Here is a 26,369-nt window from a genome sequence, read left to right as displayed (position 1 = left end):
CTCATCTGAAGATGGAGATAGTTTTCTTGAGAGCTATTACTTTATGCCAGGTACTGTACTCATTATTTAACATGGATTGAGTTAGGCCTCCCAGCAGAGGAGCACAGAGAGAGTGCCCAAATTGCCCAAGGTCACCCAGCTAGTTAATGGCATAGACGAAATTTGAACCCATTCAGTCTGGCTTCAGATCCCATGCTCTTCCCTGCTCTGCCAGGCTACGTGCAAATGTTCATTGAATACATAAATGAAAAGCTTCCTCCTCAGCTTTCCTGATTTTTCTCTGAAAGTGTTCTGTATGATAGGAGTGTTTGCCAGCTCTCCAGATCCATGTAGAATGCCTGGATGCCCCCCACCTTGCCCCACTTACCCTACTTAGAAGGAAATGTGGCTTCTTTGGCCCCCTGAAGGCTGGGATTCTGAGCCGCAGCCCCCAGGGTGGCCCTGATGAGGTGGAGGCAGGGGCCCCCCCGCCTTTGTGCAGCAGGAGCTGGTTTCAGACAAATACGCTGTGTGTGCTCCTGGCAGCATCTGCTGCCTACAAACATCCAGCTACAAGGAATTCACTCTGAGTTGATTCTTCTTTTCTTTTCCTTGACAAAAGGCGAGAACTATGCAGGGAGGGAAACCTTTACTCTGAAAAGAATTGTTAAGTGCCTAACCGGCTTCACTGTTCCACTCATCAATTCAGAGGACCCGGGAGCCTGGCAACTGGGGCAGGGGGCTTGGCTCAAGAGGGCCCAGGATTTGAAGCCCCACTTTCCCCAGCAGTCCTACCATATAAGCCCCTGACCTGGGGAGTGAGAGGTGCTGTGGAGACACGGGCTTTGCCTTCAGCTGCCAATGACAGATGTCATCACACACAGGTCCATATTTCCATTTCCAGTGCCTGCTTCTCCTTTAAAAAAAAATTTTTTTTATATTGACGACCTATAGGGGTTCCTTTGAGCATCTCTCCTAGTTGATGAACCCCACCTTTGGGGGTTTGACTACAAGTACTGCCCTCCTGCTCGATCCTTCATTTTACCAGATGTATCTCTGTGTACCAGGCTTGTAGCAGGGATCTCGTGAGTGAACACACAACCCTCAGTGACTCTTGAATGACCCTGAGCAGGTCTCTCCTGCAGGGGAAAAGCATTGGGAAGAGAGGATGTGGTGTGAGCAAAGGCATAAGATCAGGAAATTGTGTACGTGATTAGGAAATCATGAGCTCATGCATTTGACTGCAGATAGGATACTAGTGAGGGAGTGTGTGGGTTATTCTCCAGATGCCCCTTATATCTATTTTTTGCCTTTCTCCTCCCTGCTCTGTGCTCCAGGAGGGAGACTCCCGTGGTTCCATCACATGGCCTTCCTTACCCTCAGCTTTCCTGTCGGAATTCAACAATGGGAGACATGGCCAGCTGGCAGAGGAAGGGGGAAGCAGAGGTGGGGTTATTTATTCCCTTTCTCCTCACCTCCCCCTCCTCCCACCCCCAAGCTGCTGGCGTTCTGGCAGAGCTACTGTCCACCAGTCCTTGAGCCACACTGCTGTCGCAGGCTCTTCCTTCACCTGCGGCTATCCCAAGGGACCGGGGCACACTGTTCCTAGCCTTCACCCCTTCAGGCCTAGCCACAGTATGGCCTTCCAGTGGTTGCTGGTTCCTGTGGGGTTCACCTCCGCTTGCTGTTCCTTAAACCCTACTTACAGCCCTATCTGGAAACGTGGAAATCATTCAGTGTTTCTGAACACAAGAAGGACTTGAGCAGAGGTATAAAGAATAAAGAGCAGCGAATGCGGGAGATGGTGTGCACATGGAGAATGAACATAAGTGGGCAGCTGACCGGATATGTGGAAATGGAGAAGGAGCCTTTGAAGCTGGGTCCACATCCCCAGGACCAGGCTGACTGAGAGCATGATGGTGCCACAAGCAGAACTGGGGGAGGGAGGGGAATTGCTGTTACCTTTGGTTTGAGAGAAGTTGAAAATACCTCCAACCTTCCTCTAAAAATTGTGGTCCTCATGGTTATCCCCTCCGAAGGGCTAGGTAGTATGAAGTATTTCATCAGCCTCCTCCAGGCCGGTCTTAGCTCAGGCAACACCACACACAGATGCTGCCCTTCTGTGGAGGGGGCTACTTAGTAGTCACCCAGTGCAGTTGGGGTACTTTAGAGGGTTAATCCACCATGAGCACCTGGGGGTAGCTGGACAACAAGGAGATCTCAAGTATTTTTTGTAGCAGAGGATTTTATTTAGCAATGAGTTGAAACAGCAAAACACATCACACGAGAACACTGTGAAGGAATACAGGCTACTTAGAAGGCTGAGAGGAGAAGGAGGTTCATTCTGTGTGACAGCAGAGGGCAGCTCTGAGAGTCACGAATGGAGGCGTCTGAGAGGTAGGCTACCACTTATAATGGAGACAGCCTTCTAAAGATTGATTCAGTCTGCCTATTGGTGGGATGAGCTCCTTACAGAGTGATGAATGCCCGGTCCCAAATGGGATTAAGTTGAAACTAAATGCTTGCTGGCCACTGACTGTAAAAAGACTTCCTGTATTGTGCTATAAATTGGGCTGAAGAAAGTCACATCATATTCTATTTCCCTCAGTTCCAGCCCAATGATTCTGTGATTTTCCTGTTGCCTAACTACAGGTGCAGAGGTGGGTCGATGTCCACAAGACTAAAACCAGCAGCTGTCCAGGTTCTTGGCCTTTCGTTACAGGTATGTTCTAGAGGGAATCAACAGCACAGAGAACAAACAGAAAATGCTTTGTGGGTCAGAAGCTGAATAATCTTACTAGTTTCTATTTCTCTGCTATGGTCATCTTTGTCTCCTTTAAATAATAGGCCATTTCCTATCGATTCAGATTAACAGCATGAGTTTGATTGGTCAACCATGTGGGGACTATGTGGAAGAGAGAACAAATATGCTTTGATTCCCTAGTGGTTCTACCAGCTGGGGAGTTTCAAAGATTTCCTTTTAAATCTCAATTGAAGATGGGATAAAGGAAATGTGCTATGATGAAAGCATGTCTGGAACATAGAAAGGTGGCAAATGAAGAATTTCCTGCTAAATGGGGGCAGAGAAGAATCTCTGTTTGGGGCTGAAGGGTGTTAAAAAGATACATGCTTATCTAGAAGCACAGTATCTTGAAGGAATTCAGATTTTTCTACTTCAGTCTTCCATTTGATAAGCCCTACATAATATTCATAAATTGACTTTAAGTTTATAGACTGTTTATGTGCATTATCTCGTTTTATCTTGTGAGGCAGATGTGCCAAATAATACTTCCCAGTTTACCAGTTGAGCAACTTGAGACTTGGAGATGCCAGGTGTCCCGTCCAACACCATACAGATCATTAGTGGATGAGCTAGACTTTGAACTTTAATCTTGTAGTCTTCCTATCACATCATAATGAGAGATTAGATTGTAAACTGATCGTAAACACTTATTGTGTGTTTATCTTATGCCAGACAGTGGGCTAAGCGCTTTATGTGGGTTACAACAATTCCCATTTTCCAGATGTGGAAGCTGAGAATGCTCCTTCCAGCTTCTGGCTCTACCAAAGCAGAGACTGTAGTTGAGTCTCAGTGTTGTTACAGGCTTACCTTATATTTAACACCAGGATGAAAAAAGAAATGTCAGTAACCTTCCGCTCAGGTGAGAATGTGCATGTCTTGTGAGTGCTGGTACGTGTGTGCCAGGAGCCCTCCCAGAGCTCCACACTTGTGTCTGTAACTGCCTCCTGGCCATCTCCACTGGTTTATACTCCCAGAAACGGAAATGTTCATCTCTCTGAAATGTTCAGCTAACCTCCCTATCTCCTCTCCAACACTGTCCCTCCTTTTGCCTTCTCTGTCTTGGCCAGTGCCATGACTCAAGCTCAACATGTAGAGCAGGTGTTGGTGGTGAAGACCTCTAGATTTGACTTCAACAAAACTGCTCCTGACCATTCCAGCCTTTCCATTCCTACTGCCGTGCCTTAGGTTGGACCAACATTACCTGACTTTGGCAGTACCTGTCTAGTGGAGTCTCTCTACTCTTCTTCCATTCCTACAGATTATCTCAAGTTATATTTTCCAGAGACATAGGTTTTATCCAGTTGATCTCTTTCTCCAAATTCTGCATTAACTTCCGGTTTTAGTTATTCATTCCTCAGATGCTAATTGAGCAACTGCTAAGCGTCAAGCACTCTTCCAGGCTCTGGGAATACCAGAGTGAACAAAGCACAGAGCCCTGTCCCTGTGCCACTTCAAAAGTACACGCTCTTCAGCCTAACAATCAATGTCACCTACAGTTTGGCTCAACTCATTTTTCTGGCCTTTATCGTCTCTGCACAGCTGCAGGTAATAGCCACATTCCTTGTCATCCAGTCATGCTGAGTATTCCTGGTGCCTAGAAATTTGTGCCTAGTTGGGTGATTACCTTCACCTGGAGCTCCACTCACCTGTCCAGATTTCCTGTGACGGCACTCACCGGCATTTCTTCCCTGAATTCTTTCCAGATCTAGTCAGAATTAATGTCACTGATACCTTGGGCACAATGTTTCTGTATGTTATGGTTATTATCACAGCCTGCATGATTTCTATATGTGTCTGTTTCCTCCTTAGACTGAGTTCTTTGAGCAGAGGAGTGTGTTACCTGTATTTGTATTCTCAGCCCTTTGCTCAGTCCCTGGCACGTAGTAGGTGCGTAATAAATTTTAGCCACTTTGAAATATTATAGTCTTGATAGCACCCCTAGTCCCCCATCATCTACCTCCCCCTTTTCAAAGATCCTTAACAGACTTATTTCCACTGATAAATACATCTTGCGCGCGCTGGTGCACGAGTTCAGAAAGGCACTTTTTAGCCTCTAGGTGGCAGTGTTACTGTGCTCAAAGGGAAGGAGTGGAGCAGCAGGCCAGGAAATTGTATCAACCCCTTAGGGTACCTGCCTTCCTGTCTCCTCTTCCTCTGTCTTTCCCTCCTCCCTTTCACCCTCCCTCTCTCCTTTCTTCTTCCCCGCTCCCCGCTCCTCCCACCTCCATTTCTCTTCATCTATTAAATTTCTTCACAGTTTTTTTTGAAACACCAAAGCGTATTGTAAGCCCTGAAGAAAAGATACAGTGCCGGCCGGAGACCCTGTCTCCTCCCTCACACACTTTGTGTAGAATTGTAAATTTTAATATTTCTACTAGATTCCATTTAAATTTTGGAGGTGTGAGGGATTATGATCTTCGGAGAAGGGGAGATAGGAAGCAGTTGTTTTTAGAAGCAGCCAAGGAAATAATTCAAAATGGCCTCACGACATGTCTGGCTATCTACCTCCATTCCTGGATGTGTCCTAGGTGTTGAGGTAGAGCTGAACACTCAGCTTTTCCAGGCAAGTCTGAAAACTGACTTGTTGACCACATTTAAGGAGGGCATGAGGCTGTATCAACAGGGGATGTTTCCATTCAGCTCCAGAGGAAGGTGGCGGAGTTTGCTGGGAGCCCAACTCCAAGGGGGAGAGGGAGCAGGAGAGGGTGGGGGGCCAAGTAGGGTGGATGTGCAGGCTCCAACAAATCAAGGGAATGCAGCTGGGCTTTGCTGTCTGGTAACGAATCTAAATCTCTACCTGCCTATTTTTCCAGAGTGCCCACTGCTCTAACAATTCAGCATTTTAAAGGAAGATGGTGGAGGAGGGAATTGGTAATTTAAGCATGAAAAATGTCATTTTGCCTCAGAGCAAACTGCCTTTCTATGCCCTGGCTCCTTTTGTGTGGTTTGGATTTAGGCATATCTGGAAGATCATTTGCCCAATACTAATAGGAAGTCTCACTGTGCTCGTTTGTTATGAGATGTAATGGGACTTCCTCTCACTGTGGGAATAGCAGCCACCTAGTGCCACTGGTTTCTATTTTTCTGTCACCAAGAGAAACACTCTGTTTCTCTCTCTCTCTCTCTCTCTCTCTCTCTCACACACACACACACACACACACACACACCAAAGAACTCCTGGATTTTGCCTTTGCACGTTTCTCTTTGAGACAATTAAAATGCAACCATCTTCTTCCAAATCCCATACTTATATTCTTTCCCTGCTTTGGGTTTAAGGTCATTTGGTTTAGAAGGGAGGCCCTTTGACTTGCATGGAGTTAATTAATCAGACTCTTTCCTCCTGCTAAATTCCTCAGTATCTTTGCTTTCTAAAACAGGAGCCCTGTTTTCCTCTCCTTTCTCCTTCGAGTAGCATGTGTTTATCACTTTGGGACCATGCATTTATTGTTCAGTTCTTGCATTCACTGTTGTTACTTACCGTTTTTTTTTTTTAAATACAGGGGCGCCTGGGTGGCTTGGTCGGTTAAGCGTCCGACTTCGGCTCAGGTCATGATCTCACAGTCTGTGGGTTCGAGCCCCGCGTCGGGTTCTGTGCTGACCGCTCAGAGCCTGGAGCCTGTTTCAGATTCTGTGTCTCCCTCTCTCTGTGATCCTCCCCCGTTCATGCTCTGTCTCTCTCTGTCTCAAAAATAAATAAACGTTAAAAAAAAATTTAAAATACAGATACAACTGTAAGAGGTTTAGAGCTTTACTTGACTTTTCTGTCTCCTTATAAAAGTATGTTTCTTTGGAGAAATCTTTTTTTTTTTTTCTATTCTGCCCCAAATTCTTTGATCAGTGCCATTGATCTCTGCCACCTCTGGGTATTTTGAGGCCCATGTGTGAGGTACCATGTTCTCCTGAAACTGACTAGGGCATGGCAGCCCTCACTGTTGGGCTCCCAGCAAATTCTGCCAGTTGTCTGTTGGCGAGTAAACTTCTTTCCTCTCTATCTTTAAATTGGGGGAGAATGACAAGAAGCATCTGTCAGATAGTCAAAGTCTTTATAGTTCCCCAAAGCTCCTTGAACAAAATAATACCTTTCTTTTCTTTTTCTTGCCTTCTCAGATGGTTCCTCAATGAGGTTCAAGCTGCCTTATGCCTGGGCCACAGCTGGCACCCCCTGTCACTCATTGCCCTTGTGTTGAGTTTCCCTTGTGTTGTTGGAACGCTTGCAGTTTGACTGGTGCTCCAGAGCCTCGAGAAACATAAGGAAACTCACCACCCACCCGTGGGAGGTATGCAAAGATTGCCTGCTGGGCCTCTCTGACAAAGGCTTTCTAACAGTTTTTAAAAAAATTGTCTGTGATGGGAAGTGAGGCTATTCAGAAGTGATGGCCCACAGGGTAGCCAACAGCCTGACATGTGGCTAAGGAAGAGGAATCAGACTGGCTCAGTGGTTGACAGTATGGGTTTCCAAGTCAGTTAAATTTGGGTTCCAATCCCCAGTCCATCATCACTGTGTGGTAGAAAATGCCCTTAGCTTCTCTAGGTCTCCTTTCTTATAGAAAATAGAGAAAGTCATGGTACCTCAAAAAGTTATTCTGAGAATCACCTAAGATAATGCAGGCAAAATTCTTAACACAGTGCCTGAAACACGCCAAGGGCTCAGTGAATGTCATTTGTAATCTACAACTAAAATGTTGACTCTTAAGGGTGGGAAGGCACCTTAGCGATCATCTGCCCACTCCATCGTCTTACAACTGAGCATGAGGCACCCTGGAGCTGTCCACAGTCACTCAGCCAGTGGATGACAGGCAGGTCTCCTGACTCCTAGCCCAGCATGCTTTCTCCCTCAGCTGCAGACCCTAGACCTCCCTTCCTGTTCTGATGGTGGTAGCGGGTGGCAACACACTGGTTATGATTACATACTCATTCGTTCAATAAATATTTATTGAGTGATGCAATGACAAGAATACACAGATCCTATATTGAGCAATCCTGCTGTATTATAGGGGGAATAAAATACGCACCAGTAACTAAAATTCAGAGCACTATAAGTACTCATTAAATAAGGATTTAAAAACGTACCACGGAGGGCAGAGAAAAGAGGCCCCATAAAGCTGAATGGGAAGGTAACAGTGAATACTTATTTGGCTCCTGTTACGTGTTAGGTGCAGTGGGCATCCAAACTCTAAGAGCAAGAACTGTCTCTTATTTATCTTTGCATACCCAGCACCTAGCATGGTGCAAGTGTGTGGTAGGTGGGTAACAGATATTTCTAGGGGGATGAGTGACTCGAAGTTCTGTCTTCTATCTGTAGTCTAGAGGCCATCATGAGGACCTGAGGACTAGCTGGCAGCACCACTGCCTCTGCTTCTCCTTCCTCTGCTGCTTGTTGCTTTCTCGGTCTGTGTGGGTGCCCACAGCAGGAGAGCAGCCCTCAGAAGTCAGCCCTGTGGTAGGCACCATAGTTGCTCTGCCTTAGGGAGGACTCGGCTCATAAGTATCTGACTTCTCCCCAGGGGCCTGTCTCTCCTTTCTACCAAAGCCCTTGTGTCCTGCACCCCACGCCCACAGCTCTCGGCACTATGCTAATCTGATCAATGATTCCATTTTGTCGTGTTATTGCCCAGCTTGGCTGCTCTGTTAGAAAGCAAGCTGAGAGCTGTGATCTGATTTCTAGTGGGTTCTGCTACTTTGGCTGGAGGATTGAGAGGAACTGTGTGGGTAGATTTATTTCTCAAATAATCTTCCCCAGAAACCTGTGTTGGCTGTCTTTGTGGAACAAATGGATATTGTCAGTGTTATTGATTTGACCTTTTCCCCTCTCCTGGTGGACAGTGTCTGTGTCCTCACTGCTCCATTCTCTTGGGTGCAGTGAGACAATTTAGAGCCATTTCTAGGAATCCTGCTCTTCCCTTTGGTATTTTGGAGGAAGAAAAACATTTTTTTTTAATTGAAGCATGATCAACATATGATATTCTATTAGTTTCATGTGTATAACATGGAAAAAATTTTTGACATAAGCACAAGATAATGATGTTGCAACGCCCTAGACACAACTCTGGTTGTGTGGCATGCTGGAGTCCATGGAAAATACTTCGGTGGAATGATGTGGGCTTTTATTTCTAATGGTGGTTCCTTGTCTCCTGGGAACCCAGCTAACTGGTTGGGCTTTTCAGTGATTTGTGGGTGGTATGGGAAGGAAAACATTCTGATTTTTCTTCTTATTCTGCAACGAGAGAGGAATGCAGGCTCAGATAATATTCTTTTCACTCTAGTACTGAGGTTACTACTAACATTGGCACTGTATGTTCCTCATGTGGGAGGAACACGGGGAAGCAGAAAGTTCTCAGAAGCGTCAGGCTTGGGTAGCATAATCAATTTTAAAAGGAAGAGCCTTTATATTGTTTTGGATTTTTATCATGAAATTATACATGTTCATTAGAGAAAAAAAACATTAAGCAACCAGATAAACAAAATCAAGAAAGAATTATTAAAACACCACAGCGACGCTAACAGCTCACAGATACTTAGCTTTCCAGCCGTAACATGGCCACCTTTCAGGGTCAGAGGACAGAAGAGGCATAACTACTTCTCCAACATCAATTAAAAATAACCAGGGCTGCTTTATGTGAACTGAAGTTAATAATGAAAATATCTTGTATTTGTGTACTTAATGTATTTATAAAACATATTTAAGTATATCATCTTATTGAATCTTGTAATGACCTTCTTCTGATTTATGTTGTGAATACTCTCATTTTGTAATTAAAAAAAAAAACCCCAAAACTGAGATTCAGGAAGGTATAGTGACCTCCTCCAATTAAATAACAGATAAGTGGCAGATCTGGAACTTGAACTGAGGTCATTTGATTTCAGAACGAAAGTTCAATGTATTAGGTTCCAGCCACCTTATTGTTTTATGGGAATCCTGTGTATCAGTGATTGCTATAATAATGCTGTGTAATAAACCACCTCAAAATTCAGTAGGTCAAAATAAGTATTCATGCTGTTACTTGTTGGTCCACAGATTGACTGAAGTTAGCTGATCTAGCCTGGCCTCACCTGGGTGCTCTGCTTCAGACTTCAGGTTGGCTGGATTTGGCTTAAGCCTGTGCCTTGGGTTTACATCTGTTCCATGTGTATTTATTTTGAGGACCAGAGAAGAGGATGCTTTCTCATGGCAGATCACTGGAATACAAGATCTATGATGAACTACGTGAGCACATAGTAGGGAAACGCCCTATTCTTGCCATACCTGTTGATATTCCAGTGGTCAGAGCAAGTCACATGGTCATGCCCATGCAATGAGGAAGGATATACTACCCACAATGGGAAGGGAAGGGGGGTGAATAATAATACAAGCCATCATCACAATCTGGCTTTTTATTCATTGTTTTGTGCATGCAAAATATCCTTACTCCCATCCCAATACCCTTGAATATCATCTAGTCAATATCTAGCTTAATGTCTAAGATCTTGAAATTATACCAAATCTTCATATGGCTTCTATTGACTGAGATACTTCTGAAATAAAGAGATAAGTTATTTGCTTTCCAACCACCCAATATTCAATATTAAAAGGGACAGAATACCTGAAATAAATATGGCTAATTGCAAAATGGAAGAATAGTAGGCAGACTGAAGTCACTGACCGCAGTCATTCTGAAGTCCTGTTGTGCCAGCGTAGCCAGATTTCCTCTCATCATGTAGGTATAGAGTGTTCTTTTAGTAGGCCAGGGATTGGCAATGGTACAGGGCCACATAGTAAACATTTTAGGCTTTGCAGGCTGTACTTTATCAGTTGTAACATCTCAACTTTGTGTTATGGCAAAAGCATCAGTAGACAATATATAAATTTATGGGTGAGGTTGTGTTTCAATAAAACTTTATCTATTACATCAGGGGAGGTAAGGTTTGGTGTGTGGGACATGCTTCACTGAGCCTTGGACTAGACCCTCGTTCTGCTCGGGTGGCTCATGGCTCACCGGGCCACTGTTCTTCATGTCTTTGGCTCCAGTATTTTCAGACACCATGCATGGCCACCTCTGAAGAGAACTTTAAAGAATAAGCCGTTCTTTCTGGATCAGCAACTTTTTCAGCCTGCTCTCTGCTTATAGAAATTTGGGAGCTAGAGTTCTTTTTACAACTCAGACAGTTGTAGTCTCAGGTCGATGTCATTTTACCAGTACAGGTATCTCAAAAATTTTGAGTTTCCTCCATGTGATTTCAGTCAACTCCATGTTTGTTACACCTGTGGTTCGTTTGGAGACAGATCTCTTCTCTTGAGACTTCGTTTTGGCTGCCTTGGGTTTATCAGGCCTCTGTGGGATCATGCCTTTTATATTTCTTGGAACTCTTTGTCCAGTTGAAAAGTACTGATAGGCACCACTTTTGTCCTTTCAGAAGTTGTAACAAAGGACATGACAATCATACACTTGATTTGTCCTGAGGCTGATAGGATGGCAAGATAAAGACAGTTTCACTTTTCAAACCTGCAAGTCCTGAAATTTCTGGGCTTTCTATATTTTCTCTCAGTATTGCTTGCACGCTGGTCAGTTTCCTTTATAAACTCAACATTGTCTTGCAATACCTCATCTAGCTAGTAACAACCAAATTACACTATCAACATTCTGCCTTGACACTTTCTTGTCCAATGCTTCAAGTTCATTAGGCAGATTTCTGTCCTCCATGCTATCACAGATGAGTTTTGCCAAGAGCTTCATCACTAAATAACATGGATGGCATGTTTCCAGCTTTCCGTAACACTTTCCTCATCATCTGCCTAATCACCAAACCACAGTCACATATTTTAGGTTCTCATTGTGACAGTACTCCACTTCTGATAACAGTTTCTGTGTTGGCCAGTTATTGCTACAGTAATGCTGTGTAATAAACTACCCCAAAACTCATGACTTCCAATAACAAGCACTTAATCTCACATTTGCAGGTCTGCTGTTGAATTGTCATTCAGCTGATCTAGGGTGAGTTCAGCAAGGGGCCTTGTTTTAGGTTGCATATGACTGGGGTTGGCTCCAGGCTGTTCCGGGCTTGGGTCTTTTCCAGAGGAGTCTGCTTTCAGTTCAGGATTATGGTAGGGACAAACTCTTCCTACAGCATATCAGTGGAGCACTATAAGTTGAACCACACATTTATTATTATTTTTCTTTCTTTTTCTTTTTAAATTAATTATTTTTAAAATTTACATCCAAGACAGTTAGCATATAGTACAACAGTGATTTCAGGAGTAGATTCCAGTGATTCATCCCCTATGTACAACACCCGGTGTTCGTCCCAACAAGTGCCCTCCTTAATGCCCCTTGCCCATTTAGCCCATCCCCCCTCCCACAACCCTTCCAGCAACCCTCTGTTTGTTCTCTATATTTAAGAGTCTCTTCTGTTTTGTCCCCCTCCCTGTTTTTAAATTATTTTTGCTTCCCTTCCCTTATGTTCATCTGTTCTGTGTCTTAAAGTCCTCATATGAGTGAAGTCATATGATATTTTCTTTCTCTGACTAATTTCACTTAGCATGATACCCTCTAGTTCCATCCACGTAGCTCCAAATGGCAAAATTTCATTCTTTTTGATTGCCAAGTAATACTCCATTGTGTATATATATGTGTATATATATATATATATATATATATATATATATATACACACCACATAATCTTTATCCACTCACCCATCGATGAACCACACATTTAAAGTTTGTGCTTGCATCATATTTACTAACATTTTGGTGGACAGAGCATTTTATGTGCCAAGCCTAACATCAGTGGAGCAGGGAAGTTTACTCTGACCTCAGTGGGAAAGGGAAGGGAATGACTTGTTTTGCTAAATAACAATCAAATGATTAACTAGGATTCCCTTTCAAGATATTGACATCAAAAGGAGAAGGAAAGAGGTAGACATTTATCAAATGCCTTACTCAAGGCATCTGGTTTTTCAGTTGACTTCTTACCACAACCTTATGACCAAGTTCTGGCCAGTGAGATGCAAGTGATGTGTGCTTCTGGATTGTATCATTAAAATAAATGGGCTTGTCCTCCCACTGCTCCTTCTACCTGCTGCTGGATGGAATGTGACAGGGGGAGTAAAGGAGCCACTCTGATCCCCAAATGGAAGCCATGTGTTGGTGATGGCAGGCTGCCTTCCCAATCCTGGATTGTTATCTGGAAGAGAAACTGTGATCTTGTTTAAATCATGTTTTTTTCTATCCTGTTACAGCAGCTTAGAGAGTACGTAATACTTCTTCTAGATTGTCACACAATAGGGGGAAAACTATCATGTTTGAACCACTGCATTTTGGGTGTCTTTGTTGAAGGAACTTTGCTCCTTAAGAGAGATTATATTACTACTATTGATGGTTGTTGAAGGGATCAAGTGAGATAATATGAAAAAAAAAAAAAAAAGGAAACCAGCAGACTTTCTAAATAAATGGCACTTGTCACAATAATAATGTACTAGATTAGTGATATGGTTGGTATAAAATAGAAGCATATTTAATATAATGTACAAAACACAATATAATATGGTAATGATTATTAGAACTACTACTAATCAAGTACTGGCCATATTCAGTGCACATTAGTGAGCTCTCTTGAACCGTCAATCTTAGTTCCTGGGGGAGCTCCTCTTTCTTCTGCCTCCATCCCCCGCAATGTAGTAGTAGTTGTTTCTGTCATCTCCTTCAGTTGTGGCCCACTCATATTTCAACCAGTATGTCCATAAATAGTCCTGAGAATAGTGAAGAGTTAGAGGTGTTTGAGTGGGAGATCTTAGGCCTTAGTGAGATGTTTTGAGTACGGTTGGGGTATTGGTTTCCAAAATAAAGGTGAAGTGTTATGTATTCTGTCCCTTTGGCACCACATTTTCTGGACTTTTAAAATACAGCTCAGTCCCTGCCAGACCCCTCTCAAATGCATGTAGGTGGTTCAAGGAAAATTCATCACCATTTCTGGAAAAACAGCCTTACATTTAATAGCCTATGGACAGAAGATCGATAACCTTCTCTTTGCAGAGGAAGAATAGTATATTTTCATTATATATTCAGGGTTTATAGGGAGATGTCATGAGACTGGCAAAGAGTGACTCAAGTGCCTCAAAGAGAAGCCGTCCTGCATCCCTGCAGTGAGTACTTGCTGAGCATTCTCACAAGCCAGATGCTTTGCTGGGGATACAAAACTGAATGAGATGTGTTTTGTACCTACAAAGAGCTCACTGTCTAGCGGTTGCAAGTAATGTTTAAGAGAATGGACTATGGAGTCAGTCTAACTGGCTTCAAACCCTGGCTTTGATGCTCAGTGGCCTTATGACCTTGGGAAATTCACTGATTTTTGCCTCTGTTGCTTCTTCTGTCATATGGGGATACTGATGTTAATGCACTTCATAGGCTGGTTGTAAGTATTAAGTAGTTCATACGGGTAAAGCACTTAGAATGCTGCCTGGCACATAGTTACTCTTATGTGTTGGCCACCATTATCCACTGGACTGTAAGCTCTGTGAGGTCAGGATGTCTTGTCTGCTTTTCTCACTGCTGTATCCTTGGCAGCTAGATTTAGAACTTGGAACGTGTAGGCATTCAATAAATAGTTGACTGAACTTGTAGATATTCAATAAATATTTATTGAACGAGTAGATGATTGGCATCAGCTGTTTGTTTCTTGTAGATCCTCTACCCTCCAAAGAAAGGGTAATATTTACTGAACACTTAGTATCCTCCAGACTCAGTGCTAATTGATCATTCAATTCTCCACAAACTTCATGAGTTTGTTAACATCATCACATTTTACAGATGTGGAAACTGAGGCTCAGAGGGATAAAGTAACTGGCGGGAAGCCACAGAGACGCTAACTGGCAGATTCAGGATTTGAACACAGTGCATTTCTGTTCAGGTGCTTGTGCCGTTGAACCACCGTCCTGTCCTACCCCCTGATGTCCCTGTAGATGGCCGAGCTGATGGCTCCATCAGCACCCTCACACACACGAACCATGTCTCCTTGCATAGGTGCCACCTGCAGTGTGCAAAGGGAGCTGGATACTATGGAAAAGAAAACACACAGAAACCTACATGTGGCATCTTGGCTGCTGGGTACTCTTCACATGGTTTATCAGCTCAGAACTAGAGAGCAAGCTTTGGCTCTTGAGGGCTGAATGGCTCATTGCCTTGGCTGCTCCTGTCTTCCTTCATGTTCAGGAAACAGAAGATACAGTCGAACTTTGAGCTAATGGGTCTGTTCCATTCATTATTTACCCAGGACAGTGTTTTATCATAGAAGCTCCTAAGTGTTTGACAAGGAAGAAAGCATCTCACTAGTGCCTGGGAGGTTATGAGGTAGGCAGATGGTTACTGTTTTCTTCTTTTCTTGGACAGAAGCACAAATGTCTCAGAGAACGTGGCAGAAGCCTAAATTCTGGGGACTCCAGCAAGCAAGTGGGGGTAATCCCTCTCCCTGTTTCTTTACCCTTTGATAAATGTAAAATAAACCCCTCTGTACCCTTCTGCTATAATGCAGGTGCTGTCAAGTTGGTATTTACATGCAGTACAGTCCTACAGGGGCAAGAGAGAGCACGAGTTCCTAAATGTACCTTGATATACGTTCTTGACTTAGCAGCTGCCCCCAGCCCTGTGCATGTTGGCAGAGTGAATGGGATAGCGATGGTGTCCATAGACGACCTGGCACCTTTAATCCTTGGCCAGTGGACCTGACCAGTTATGTGTACATAACAAGATGTAATATAGTGTTAGAAAACTCTAGTTAATTAGCGGGTGCCTGGGTGGCTCAGTCTGTTAAGCGTCCGACTTCAGCTCAGGTCATGATCTCTTTCTCAGTTCATGAGTTTGAGCCCTGTGTTGGGCTCTGTGCTGACAGCTCAGAGCCTGGAGCCTGCTTTGGATTCTGTGTCTCCCTCTCTCTTTGCGCCTCCCCCACTCAAGCTCTGTCTCTGTCTCTCTTTATATTATAATTATATAATTATACATATAATATATATATATTATATAAATTATATATATATATTATATATTATATATATTATATAAATAATATAAATTATATTATTATATATATAATATATATATTATATATATAAAGAAAACTGTAGTTAATTAAATCTAGGCCTTTCATCTCTAGGAACCAATGGCTGGAAGAACCATGACCTGATTAGTTAATAATATCCCTCCTGTTGAATGGGAAATAATAATCACAATAATAGTAACCACTATTGTAACAATAGATAATATTTACTGAATGCTTCTGTTGGCCTGCATAGAGCTAAGTGCTTGCATGCATTATCTGATTTAGTCATCAAAACAATCTTATGAGGTTTTCATGTAACGAAAATTAAGCACCTGGTATATTCTCTTCAATGTTCTAGGCATTTGGGATAGATCAGTGAACAAAACAGCAGGAGAGAATAAACAATAGACGTAATAAATGAGTCATATGGTATGCTAGAGGTGATAAGTACTATGCAAAACGAAAAAGTAGAGCAGAGAAAGTGGTATTGGAATAAGCAGAGAGAGTTTGCAATTTTACATAGAAGGGTCATGGAGGAGGTTGGACAAAGGCTTGACAGAAGTGAAGGAGTGAACAGTAAAGAGAGCTGAAGGGGAGGGCACTACTAGCAAAGGCCAGAGATGAGAGCCTGCTGGGTACTTCCAAGGAACAACAGTGAGGGGTGGTGTGGAGGGCAGAGCACTGGGAAGTGAATTGCAGGAGGGGAGTAGGAGGTGCCATGGGAGAGGTAATGGAGGGCACCAATACTGGGGGAATGCAATGAGGAGCCATCGGAGGCTGTGAGCAAAAGCATGCTATGATCTGACCTGCTTGGCTGCTAGGGGAGATTATTAGTTTATCATATTTATAGCTGAGGAAACTGGGATGTAGATGGGCCTGGTAACCTGTCCAGGATGACAGAGCTAGTTAAGTGGAAGGAAGAGCAGGATAGACTCCCAGGTCTGCTGGATTTCAAATCCCATGCCTTTAATGACTAGACTATCTTATCTGTATAACATGGTCAAAAACGCCCTTTCTTTCAAACAGATAATTTTCTTTTGATCCTCATGTTTTCTTTCTGCTACACCCACCCCTACTCTCCTTGCCCAGCCATGCTAGGACATGGTAATTTTCGGTTCAGTCTTGGAAAAAGCTTTAATCTCTTGCTATTAATGCATCCCCTCACCTGTTTTTTTAATTAAAAATTTTTTTATTATTGCAGTTGGCATGCAATATTATATTACTTTCAGGTGTATAGTATGGTGATTTGACAATTCTATACCATTACTCAATGCTCACTATGGTAAGTGTAATTACCAATACCTGGTTTTTTTATTTGCCAATTCATCTGATTCTAAGAGAGAATTCTGTAAGATTCTTTTGCTTTCTTTTGTTACCCCACAACGGGAGGAGTGAGTGTGTGCCCACTTTGGGACTAGAAGAATGATTCCAGGCATTGGACACTCTTAACATCCTCTTCAGTGGCCTGGGGAGTTGATGGCAGAGGGATCATAGCCACTCAGTGGGAAATTGGGGCTCTATTTCATTCCTTTTCCTGGAACTAGCACTTCTGTCTCAGTAGGGGCCCCTTTAATGAATCAATTAAGGAGGGTATTATTATTGGAAGCCGTTTTCAGCCCAATTAAGACCTTGCGACATGTCAGTTGGGATAATAAAAGTGAGTTAAGTCTCAATTTTTCTTTATTAGGGTGTTTATTAGAAGATTGAAATGTTCATTAGGTGGAGTAAAGTGATACAGTCATCCTTTGCTCATCAGAAGCACAGTGGAACCTGCACCGCACTCAGGGTTAATGCAGAGGTCTCTTCTTATACGTAGAGCTGAGTTCTAACTCTGCTTCTGCTGCAGGTAAAAATAAATTTGTGAGGTTCACACTCAGTTTAGAGAATTTTCTTTTGCTTCATGTGATCATGGAAAATTGGACTATGTCTACATGCGTAGGAGTAAGATAGTGGGTCAATATTTGGAATATTGATGAGCCAAACATGAGGTTTGGGAGGGTGGAAACTCAAGCCAGATCCCAGAATCAGCCCAGAGACTAAAATCACAAATTTTTGTAAAGTATATAATTTTTGGCCGTAACATTTTTCAATTATAGAGAAAAATATAAAGAGTAAATTGCTAACACTCATATATCCTCCCAGACATACAAATTTTAACATTTCCCCTATATTTACTTCCATTGTTTGCTTAACGTTTTGGATATAATTGAAGCCTCTTATGTAATCCTCCCTGCCCCCATTACCTGCCTCTAACTCATTCTCATGAGTGAACTACTCTCCTGAATTTGGTATTTATCATCCCTTACAGGTTTTTATACCATTATTCTATATACTGTATGTGTGCATTTATAACAATACAAAATATTGCTTTACTGTCAAGCTTTGGATAAATTTTAGCATATGGTCCATATATGTCTGCAGCTTTCTTTGATTCATGCAATATTTTGTTTTTGAGATTCATCCATGTTGACATAATCAGGTTTAGTTTATTTTCTTTGTTGCATGCATATTTACCTCAATTAACTTATCCATTCTCCTGTGGATGAATTTTCAAGGTATTTGCAATTTTTTTTTATTACAAATAATCCCACAGTGAACTTCCCTGTGTATGTTTTCTTGTGTATACTTGCAAAAATTTCTCTAGGCTAGGGTTTCTCCAATTTAAAATAAGAAAGGAAGATTAAATCATTGTTGCACTATATGCTAACTAATTTGGATGTAAATTAAAAAAATAAAAAATGAAACTAAAAAAATAAAATAAGAAAGGAAGAGATGCATTTTATGTTGCAATTTAGTAACATGCACATTTGCATAATCATGAACACACACACCACAAATAAAAGTTTATAAAAACAATACATCCTTCTATCCATGAAGTACTGTGATATGTACATTGATATCTGTTCTGTCTTACCCCATCCTTTCTAATCCCCTCCTAATCTATTTATTCTTTTCCCTATTCTGTTTTATGTGAGTGTCTTACTAAAAATTGATTCCATAACCCAGAAATGGGTCACAGAATTCAGTTTGAAAAACACTGTTCTGTGATGTTTTACGAAGAAGTGAGAATTTTGGTCATCTTGGACTTTACCTAGATCTTGATAAATTGTTTTCCTAAGTGGTATATGCTTTATTTAAAATTTTCTGGGTGTTTTGCTCTAGGTGTGTCTGTTTTAAGCAATCATAGTTGTATTTAAAACAAATTCCAATGTGATATTCTCTGATGTTTTATTGAAAATCTAGTCTGTATACATGCATAGTGATATATTTGGACTTACTTTAATATTTTTATTTTGTGTTTTTATCATCTTTCCCCCTTCTTTTTTTTCTCTTCTTGCCTTCTGTGGATTAATCAATTTTCTGTATTTCCACCATCAACTTCTTAGGTATTTTCTGTTGGCTTGGAAAATAAAGACTGTAGTACTGTTCTATTGGTAGCTTCCTCTACCCTTTAAAAAAATCACACTTGACTATAAGCATTTATAAATAATTTCAAGTTGTTAAGTAATTTTATTCTTCTTTTGAACATAATATGGACCTAGCACCCTTTTCCAACCCTTGCACCCTATCTTGTTACTGTCGTCTAATGTTTGGCTTTACCTGTTTTTTTAAAAACAGAAAAATGTTACCAGTTTTTATGGCCAGGAGTTAACTAAATTTATTGACTTAAATTATTTTCTGTTCTCATTTTTAATTTCCTGTGTTGCCATGATTTCCTTCTGTATTCATTTCTCTTTTTGTTGAAGTATATCCTTTTGTGCATCTTTTAGTAAGGAGATATAGATAATATATTTTTTTGTCTTTTTTGTGACTAAAAATTGCCCTTGTTTTGTTCCCACTCGAACAAACTGGGTCTGTTTTAACTGGGTCTGTAATTCTAGGGTGACATTTTTTTTCCTCAGCTTTTCAGAGATACAACTCCATTGTCATCTATCCTCTTCGTCACTTGTGAGAAGTCTTCTGTCATCCCAAATGTCATTCCTTTGTAGATAATCTGGCTTTTCTTATGGTAGCTCTGAAGTATTTTTCTCTCTTTTCTCCCCGATGTTCTGCAGGTTTACTAGTGTCCGTTTTGGATTTATCTGTATTTTTCTTGCTTAGAAGTCAGAGAGTAGTCTTGATTTGGGGACTCTTGCATTACTCATTTTGTAAGATTCAAAGTCTTACCTGTTCTGGTACATCATTAGAAATCTCTCATTCCATTTTCTGTATTTATTAACTACTGTTTCACTTAATTTTTGTTGCCAAAATAAGTCCAGTTAACATCCATCACCACACATAGTTACAGATTCTTTTTCTTGCAATGAGAAATTTTCCTCTTAGAAACTTTCAGTATTATTAGCTATAGTCGTCATGCTATACATTACATCCTGAGGACTCATTTTATAACTGGAAGTTACACCTTTTGACCCCCTCATCCATTCCTCCCTCCTCGCCGCCCCTCTGCCTTACTGCCTCTGGCAACCTCCAGTCTGTTCTATGAGTTCTTTTTTTTTCTTTTAGATTCCACATACAAGTAAGATCGTAGAGTATTTGTCTTGAGGTCCATCCATGTTGTCACAAATGGCAGGATTTCTTTCTTTTTATGGCTGAATAATATTCCATTTTATATATACATGTATCGCATTTCTTTATTCATTTACCTGTTGATGGATACTTAGGTCGTTTCCTTATTTGGCTATTATAAATAATGCTGCAATGAACATAGGGGTGCGTATATTTTCAAAATAGTGTTTTCATTTTCTGCAGATAAATACCCAGAAGTGGAACTGCTAGATCATATGGTAGTTCTATTTTTAATTTTTTGAGGAACCTCAAAACAATATAGCCATAGTGGCTGTACTAATTTACATTCCCACAAATAGTGTATAAGGGTTCCCTTTTCTCCACATCTTCACCAAAAATTGTTATTTCTTGTCTTTCTGATAATACTATCCTAATGGGTGTGAAGTGATACCTCATTGTGGTTTTGACTTGCATTTCCCTGATGATTAGTGATGTTGAGCATCTTCTCATGCACCTCTTGGCTACTATGTATGTCTTCAGAAAAATGTCTTTTCATATCCTCCGCCCCTTTTCAAAATTAGATTGTTTATTTGCTATTAAGTTACATGAGTTCTTCATATAATTTGGACATTAGCTCCTCGTCAGATATATGACTTGCAAATATTTTATCCCACTTGTAGGTTGACTTTTCATTTTGTTGAAGGTTTCCTTTGTGTATAGAAGCTTTTTAGTTTGATGTAATCCGACTTGCTTATTTTTGTTTTTGTTGCCTTTGCTCTTGGTGTTAAATCCAGAAAATCATTACTGTCAAGACTGATGTCAAGGAGCTTACTGCTTATATTGTCTTGTAGGAGTTTTATGGTTTCAGGTCTTATGTTCAAGTCTTTAATACATCTTGAGTTATTTTTTGTGTATGATGTAAGATAGTGGTCCAGTTTTACTCTTTTACGTGTTGTCTGTTCAGTTTTCCCAACACTTATTGAAGGGACCGTCTTTCCCTTTCCCTATTGTATAATCTTGATTCCTCTGCCATAAATTAATTGACCATATATGCGTGGGTTTATTTCTGGGCTCCTTAATCTGTTCCATTAGCCTATGTGTCTGTTTTTATGCCAATACCATATTATTTTTATTATTATGCTTTGTAGTAATACAAAGTTTGAAAGCAGGAAGCATGATGCTTCTAGCTTTGTTCTTCTTTCTCAAGATTGCTTTGGCTTTTTGGGGTCTTTTGTGATTGCATATTAACTTTAGGATTCAAATTATTGCTTAACACTTTAATATCATATTCATCCCATTTGTGAAATTCTGGTGTGGGCTTTATGTTACTTCTGAATGATCTGGCATGAGAGCTTCAGGGTTCTCTTGATTTGTCTAGGTTGGTTTAGTTGTGTGAACTCTGGTTTGACATGGGTCTGAATCTCTGGAATCATTAAATGGCTGTGAGATCTTGGGTAAGTTACATAAATTCTATGCCTTAGTTTTCTCATGTGTAAGATAGAGATACTAATTGAACTGATCTCAGGAGTTTATTATACAGATTAAATGAGATAAGGCCTATGAAGTGCTTAGTTTAGTTTCTTGACATGATAAGCACTAACTAAAAATAAGTGATGGCTAAATAAATAAATGATGGCTGTAATAACTATTCTTCCATCTACAGATGACTGTGGACATAGTCCATCTGGATGGGAAGATTGCTGGAGAACTATTATGAATGCAAGGTGGGGATAAGCAAGGGGCAATTGTGAGGAAACCAACAGAGTGAGGAAAATTTAGGGAAGACTAGAAAGTAATAAGGGAATGTCCTCTGATTCATTTGTCTCCTAAATATTATTAATTCCTCTAATATGAGTGGCTTTTTCATATTCCAAATGTAGCAGTTAATAGGAAAAAAATGACATTCTAGTTCTATTGGACCAACACCAAGAGCTTAAATCTAAAGGCAGCTGGCGGACAGTGGAAAGAGCACTATTCTTGGTAAAGGAAGATCTGGGTTTGAACGTGGCTCTACCTCCTTGAATCGGTTATGCTACTTCCCTAAGCTTCAGTTTCCTTATCTGTAAAATGTAAATGGTAATCCTGCTTCTAAGGGCCTTATTGAAGATGAAATGAGATAATGTGTGTGTAAATGCAGGATACCTAACAAGTACTCAGTGATTTTTTAAAAACAGAAAGTCAAAGAGATTTGATTTGATGACTTATGCCCAAAGCACTGCCTCCCTGGATCTCAACTTCAACTTGTATTTGTGTAACTCTGCCTGCAGGCTGGCTCCCCTCCACTTTCCCAAGATTTTTGCAGGCAGGAAGCAGTATAGGGACGTTGTAAGTTGGTAGAGAGGTGCTGTAGTAAAGGTGGTGGAGCCCCATTTCACATCTGAATGGTTGATACTGCTCTATTTTGTGTGTTCAGAGATGGGAGTGATCTACCAACATTCTGAAGACTTGTAGTTAGAATGCGGGGGTCGAGACATGTGGTATGTCCTACTTCCTCTCTGAGTTTTCTCTCCCCCAATGTTAAACTCTACTTGGAGGCTTCTGAATGCTTTTCCTTACGGAATTCTTTTCCCTCCCTCCCCATACTCCTTTCTATCTTAGCCTCCCCCCGTTTTTCTCTTTTAAGTCTCCTGTTTGATTTCCTTTGCACTGAAGAGTACACACAGGGCTAGGGAGAAGGGATAGACCCCTATCAACACCCAGGAAAGCGACACTTTCATGGTCTTTGAACAGGGAGCGTGCCAAGGTCTTATTCAAATATATTTTTTTCCCTTTCACTTTATTCTGGACTCAAGTGTGTTCTTACTGCAGTAGACCTGTCTGGTGTTATTTCCAAAGGGAGTTCTGTGATCTTAATTCAACCCTAACCCTAGCCCTAAACTTCTTTTCAGAATCTTCAACACAATTTTCTCTGTGAGAAGGACATGCTATAAACACTGTTAAGAGGGATGCTAGGGATGGGGTATCAACACAGTTCAAAGTTCGGGCACCATTTTGAAAGAAGATGACTGAAGGATACTACTGTAGAAACTAAGACATTCACATCTATTAATGCAAGAAGGAAATTGTCGAAATAAGTGGTTCCCAAACTAGCTATGTATCAGAATATTCTGGGGAACTTGTTTTAGCTTCAGATTTCTGGTCCCTACTTCAGACTTACTGAACCCGAATTTCTGTGAATGGGATCTGGTAATATGGAGTAACATGGGGCACTGAGCAGGGTGCAGGTGATTCTGATGCAGCCTAGAGTTGAGAAATACTGGACTAAATGACCCTGTCATCTGTCATAGTGTTACACTGAATTAGGAGTCTCAAAGAATCTTAGATTTCAGTTAATATTTCAAAAATATTTTTGACCTCTTTCATTTTGGTCAAAGGAGGGATGAGTTGGTTCATGTAATATCCTGACAGATCTCTGAAAGATAAAGATCATAATCCTCTAATTCACTGAAAAGCATCCCCCAAACTAATAATAATAAAAAAAACCACATCCCAGTCTACCCAAAGCTAGGCACATCATGATTAGAACTGGACTCTCACCCCATCAGAAGGTAGGAAAAGCCCATTGATGAGGGTAGAAAAATGGATGATAAATTTACTTCATACTTTAGAGCAGTTGTCCTCAATATGGCAGAATATTAGATACATTCTGCAGAGCAAGTCAAGTCAGAATCGCTGTGGTGGGCAGGTGTTGGTGTTTTCTTAAAGAGCACACCCAGGTGATTCTAATATGTAACTGGGCTGAGAACCACTGGGTTAGAGAAAGAGATGTGCTCTCAGGGGAAAGGATAGAAAGGCAGGTTGTTAGAGCAACACAAGTGAATCTCCCTGGCTAAGAATAGCAGCTCCTTTCTCATTTAAACAATCAAGGTGAGTGCGCTTGTTCTCCGATAACTCTGAGCGGACTAGGCAGGGACTGAGAGGTAGAAGAAATGAAACAGGACATGATTTGCACTTTAATTTGGAAGAAAGCTAGAAATGCTGATGAGCTCTTTCTCATGCCCTAAAATGTGTTCCTGTCCTTATTCACACCCAACATCCCCCCAAACTAGTAAGTTAGTCGCTCTGAAGTTTAACTTAACCTCCAAGAATCCAAAATAGGACAATATTTGTAATAATTATAGTGTGAAGCTCTTTTGATGAAGCTAACCTGTGAAGCAGGCAGACTGCAGGGAATGTTATCCTTACTTCTCCACCCCCGACCTGCAAGAAGCCTTATTGTTTCCATTTGGCCCACCGCTTGGGAGCCAGCTGCAGGCGCCCGGAGCGGTTCAGGCAGAAGCCCGGGCTCCGTGGGGGAGGCCAGCGGGGCCCCTCCGAGGCTCCTAGCGGGGCCGGAGGGTGGGCCTTCGGAAGAGAACGCGCCGGCGCAGCCCGCAGCCTGCGGAGGTGAGTCGCGTGCCGGGCGTCTTCCGATGAGCCGCGCGGCCTCGTGCAGGAAGTGGCCGTCCGGAAGCCACCGAGCCGGGCGTCCGCGTGGCGGCCCCGGGCCCGCAGGTCCAGGGGGCCTGGTTCAGTCCGCTCGGGTCCCGCGGCGGTGGGACCCACGTCCTCGGGAGCCACCAGGTCTTGGCCGAGCGGCAGCTCCGAGACAGGTGGGGGCGAGGCCCGCAGGTGCCGGGGAGCGGGCCGTGGAGTCGTTCGGGTGAGCCCGGGAGCTCGTGGCCCACGGCGACGGGGCGTGAAGCTCAAATGTTGTGGCTGCTGGCCGGGGCAGAGGGTCGCGGAGAAGACGGTTCGGAGGCTGCGGCTGGAGAGGAGGTTAGAGGCTGGTGGGAGGCCGGAAAAAAGGGGCGTCTCTGGCTCACTTGTGTCCAAACTCTGGGGACGCCAGAGACAGGTCCAGGGGATCACCAGCTGCTGCCTTATCCTTAGTTTTTAGGAAAAAAATATGGAAGCTAAGCCAAGTATGGAAGGAAGGAATTTGAATAGTGCTGAGGTCTGTTGAAATAAATTTCTGATTCAAGATGGAGCCGCTTCTGCCCAGGGTGACACCTTGGAAAATGGAAATTACATAACTTTCTTGTCCCTGCAGATGCTCTCCTTGACTAGAGAGGCAGTGTATCTGGTCAGTCAGTCCTCAAATACCAAGATGACTCTGGGCCTTCTGACTCCAAACGAGGTTGACTCTGTGGCCCCAGCCAATCATATTTTTTATATGTCTATTTAACTTGTCCTTGTTTTTTATTTTTTTATCCTATAATAGCTTCTTATCCCCACACCCCCAGTTTTGCAGTTCCCCTAAAGGAGACTGTTCACTTTAGCAAGTGTTAAAGTTTGTATCACCTACATTGTTTACTCATTTTTTAACACTTTTTGTCCATGAGGAATGGGATCTGAAACTGGCCACTATTGGCTTTTGGGACAAAACATACAGGTGAGGTGCTGTCTGAACTCTTTGGGTTCGTTGTTCTCGTTACCAGGGCAGGGCTGCGGGCAAGTCACTCTCACATTTGAGATCACTCCCTAATGGGATGAAAACTTTTGAGGTCTAATCCCTTAGCACCTTTCAAGTATGTATCACAGCATTATTAACTATAGTTGCCATGCTGTACATGACATCCCCATGACTTATTTATTTATAACTGGAAATTTGTACTTTGACTCCCATCACACATTTCCCCTGCCCCTTTGGCAACCACCAATCTGTTCTCTGTATCTATGAGCTTGTTTTTTGTTTTGTTTGTTTTTAAGATTCCATATATAGGTGAGATCATATAGTATTTGTCTTTCTCTGTATGACGTAACATAGTTCCTTTGAGGTCCGTACATGTTGTTGTAAATGGCAAGATTTAATTCATTTTTATGGCTGAATAATATTCCATTGGGTATATATGCCGCATTTTCCTTATTCGCTTGTGCTTGTGATGGACACTTAGGTTGTTTCTGTATCTTGGTTATTGTAAATAATGCTGCAGTGAACATTGGAGGTACATATATCTTTTTGAGTTTGTGGTTTTTTTCCTTGGATAAATGCCCAGAAGTGGAATTACTGGATGATACGGTGGTTTTATTTTTAGTTTTTTGAGGAACCTCCATTCTGTTTCCCAGTAGTGGCTGGATCAGCATGCATTTCA

The 26,369-nt window shown here is 41.9% G+C and overlaps 1 protein-coding gene across 1 annotated transcript in view; it reads left to right on the top strand.

Annotated features, from left to right (window-relative positions):
- Positions 1-26,369, top strand: part of LOC122211995 — a 500,798-nt gene that overhangs the window by 15,124 nt on the left and 459,305 nt on the right. Inside the window, exon 2 of the mRNA XM_042925590.1 lies at positions 2,632-2,701. The gene's annotated coding sequence lies outside the window, so the exon portion shown is untranslated. The remainder of the gene's footprint in view (positions 1-2,631; positions 2,702-26,369) is intronic.

This window comes from Panthera leo, chromosome F3, assembly GCF_018350215.1.
Source record: "Panthera leo isolate Ple1 chromosome F3, P.leo_Ple1_pat1.1, whole genome shotgun sequence".
In the NCBI taxonomy this organism is placed as follows: Eukaryota; Metazoa; Chordata; class Mammalia; order Carnivora; family Felidae; genus Panthera; species Panthera leo.
This window is presented reverse-complemented; position numbering and strand designations above follow the sequence as displayed.